This window comes from Salvia splendens, chromosome 10 (assembly GCF_004379255.2).
Source record: "Salvia splendens isolate huo1 chromosome 10, SspV2, whole genome shotgun sequence".
NCBI lineage: Eukaryota > Viridiplantae > Streptophyta > Magnoliopsida > Lamiales > Lamiaceae > Salvia > Salvia splendens.
Window position 1 is genome coordinate 25,602,957 of NC_056041.1, and position 3,694 is coordinate 25,606,650.

General features: G+C 45.4%; 1 long non-coding RNA gene across 1 annotated transcript; it reads left to right on the forward strand.

The window, feature by feature from the left end:
• The first annotated feature begins 207 nt into the window (after window positions 1–207).
• LOC121750670 lies at window positions 208–1,890 on the forward strand. Its single transcript, XR_006039917.1, has 2 exons — window positions 208–1,501; window positions 1,618–1,890. It is a non-coding gene; the product is annotated as an uncharacterized LOC121750670 (long non-coding RNA).
• Window positions 1,891–3,694: the final 1,804 nt, after the last annotated feature.

Genomic DNA, 3,694 nt, shown 5'->3' on the forward strand with positions numbered 1-3,694 from the left:
AATCTAAGATTGTGGCTCCAAGTGATAAATTCCCAGGCCCAATTAGTGATTTATTTTCCTGGCCCGGAATACTCTTGATTATAAAATAATCTCTCAGGCCCAAAATAAAATAAATCAGGCCCAATGAAAAAAAAAGATCAGGCCCAAGGTCTATCACTATCCACCCCCATCGGCGTCTCCTTCTCCAATTTCACCTAATTCCCCAAATGAAGAACCCTTGATTTCCGTCGCCTTCCTCCGGCAGAAATCGACGCCCAGCAGCTACTCTCCGTTCAATTGGAGTTACCGCTGCTTAAATGGGCATGTGGAGGCGCACACAGCCACCGTGTCTCCTTCAAACACCGTCGCTGCTACCACTTCGACGGAGTTCATCACCGCGGAGGAATGGAGGGTGGAGTCGCCGTCCAGCCGCTGTTGCCGCCCTCGTCATATTTACGCACCAGCCTCCCCACCAACCAGCCTCTTATTGCTATCACTGCTGTCCCCGGCTCGTGCTCACGATTCGCCGCCGGTCGGTCCCTCCGGAACTCTGGACGCAGCACCAAGACAGCCACTGCCATGGCGCTTTACCGTCGAGCTAAGGGCTCGTCACGCGGCCGTCTCCGGCAGCCCCAAAACTAAGCTAAGCCTTCTAATCATCGATTACTTGATTGGATATAAATCGTTTTTCCCTTAGCAGTAGCTAAGTGAGCTTAGAGTTAAGTTCTTCTCTCTATATTACATTCTTACCTGGTGATAAAGTTTCAAATCTTAGAATGTTTGCTATATTCTTTTCGTGTGGGGTTCAATGGAGTGGGTTCGGTTTGAAGAAGTTCTTGTTACTGGTCTAAATTATTAGAGGCAGTAGCATATCACTTCATTATTTGCTATGATGTAAGGAAGCTCTAAATTCCATCTAGAAATAAGGGTATGCTAGGCAGACTGTGATTCGAGTTTTAAGATTCTATATGATGCTATGAGAACGATTGGGAGAGAGGATGGAGGTGAAATACCTCTTGCTGTAGTTACTGTCCGGACTCCGGCTCCAAGAATTCCAAGCTCTTTAGCTCTCTCTGTTCCAGCCCCCCTCTCACCCTTTTACTCACTTACTTGCTCGTGGTATGTGGTGGTGTGGGTGAATGGAAACGAGGGTATGGTATTTAAAGGATGGTTGTAACTAAAAGCTCTGTAAAGGTTGTTCATTTGGCAGCCAAAAGGGTTTCTCTGATCACTCTTGGTTGGCTGTATGCTCTGCAGAAACACAGGCATGTACCCGCACATTAATTGGGTTTTACAACCTCTTTTGTTGTCATATTACAGGGTGTCTCAGCCCCTTTGTTTGTTGCTGGGAACCTCTGCACTCGTGGTACATTTCCTGCGGTACAACCCTTGTGGCTGCCACTGAAACCCTGCAGCTTGGAGTGCTATAGGTGCAGCTTTCCTCTGGCACGTACTGGCTGGATAACCAGCTGGGAGGGCAGGCCATTTCTGGTGGTGGCAGCCCTCAATCCTTCCCATTTTGGTGAGTTTTCGGTTCCCACCTCAGATGGTATTGTCTCCTATTCTCATTTAGTTTTGCTTATCCAATTGCTTTGTTTGATAATGCATTTTCTTGTTGGTTCGGTTGGTGCTCGGCAGAGAATAGGGCTGCTAGGTGCGGTTCCCACCTTGGTGCCCCAGTTCGTCGGGCCGCTTGAGCTAGGCCGAGATCGGGCCTGATGTATATCCTATGACTCGATTTGTAGAAACTTGATTCGACTTAAATTTCTATGATCGTTCTACATGTAGACAAGTCTCTGTAATATTTAATATGTATTCCATTCAAGCATTTGCAGTTTATTAGCTTGAAATTCTTTATATTGTATTTCTTTTACTCAAGAAATAACAAATACTCTCTCATTCTTTATCTAATTTCTAGTATTTATTTTATAATTCTCGAGCAATTAGATCTCGGCTATTACATTCTACCCTTCTTAACAAAAAATTTCGTCCCGAAATTTTGTCTGGGTCAGGTAAAAAGCTCTGGGTATTTCTCTTTCATCTGGTCCTCAAGCTCCCACGTCGCCTCCTCGCGGCCGTGGTGCTTCCATAGGACTTTCACTGTTACCATAGTTTTATTTTCTCAAATCTTATACTTTTCTGTCCAGAATTGCTTCTGGCTTTTCTCCGTAGCTCAAATCTGGTTCTAACACCATTTCTTCTTGGTGTACTATATGCTTGGGGTCAAACACATGTTTCCTCAACTGTGATACATGAAACACATTGTGTACATACTCGAAGCTTGGCGGAAGCGCTAATCTGTACGCCACAGGGCCGACTGTTTCTAGGATCTCGTAAGGTCTGAAAAAAAAAGCGGTTTTAGCTTGCCCTTGACGCCAAATTTGGTTATCTCCTTCGATGGGGATATTTTAAGAAAGACCTTGTCTCCTGCTTTGAACTGTAAATCCGTTCTGCAAGCATCTGCATATGATTTCTGTCTATCTTGAGCTTCTTTGATTCTCCCTCGGATTTGTCGGACAATTTCTATCATTTCATTTACAAAGTCTGGTCCGAGAATTCTTCTCTCACCTGCTTCATCCCAGTAAAGCGGTGATCTACATTTCTTCCCATAGAGTGCTTCATATGGGGCCATAATTATGGTTGTCTGGTAACTGTTGTTGTAGGAAAACTCTATAAGTGGAAGTACTGGCTCCCAGCTTACTCCACGGTCGAGCACTACGGCTTTCAACATATCCTCTAATGTCTGAATCGTCCTTTCGGACCGTCCGTCTGTCTGTGGATGGAATGTTGTGCTGGAATTCAGCTGAGTGCCCTACTCTCGCTGTAGGCTTATCCAAAAATCTATAAGTAAATTTCGAATCTCGATCCGAAGTAACCGTTACTGGTATGCCATGTAAGCGTATGATCTCTTGCACATAGATCTGAGCCAACTTGTCGGATCCATATGTGATTCGGATTGGTATAAAATAAGCACTTTTGGTGAGGCGATCTATAATCACCCAGATGGCTGTGTTTCCTCGCTGTGATTTTGGCAATCCTGTCACAAAATCCATTGCTATATGCTCCCACTTCCATTCTGGGATCTCGAGAGGCTGCAACTTCCCATAGGGTCGTTGATGTAAAGCCTTCACTTGCTGGCAAGCCAGACATCTTTCTACAAATGACGCTATGCTTCTCTTCATGCTATCTCACCAGAATTTTTTTCTTTAAATCTTGATACATCATCGTACTTCCAGGGTGGGCAGTGTAGGGCGTCTCCTGAGTTTCACTCATGATCTCATTTCTGAGTGCCTCATCATTGGGTACGCATAATCTTCCTTCGAAGGTGAGGGCGTTATGCGCCTCTTCGCGGTAACTGTTCCCTTTTCCGGTCCTCATTCCGAGACAAATCTTTTCTAACGCCTCATCGCATCTCTGAGCGTCGATGATCCTGGCTCTTAAATCTGGTTCTATGACCAAGGTGGAAATTCTGCTACCCACCATTTCCGGGGCTCTTACTATCTCCAGTCTCATCTTGGCAAATTCCCGGATAAGCTCCTCCGCTTGGGTGAGGAAAGTAGCCACTTGAGGTGCAGTCTTTCTGCTCAAGGCATCTGCTACCACATTGGCCTCGCCTGGGTGGTAATTCATACCGCAGTCGTAGTCCTTGACTAACACTAGCCATCTACGTTGTCTCATGTTTAGATCCTTATGCTCAAAGAAGTACTTGAGACTC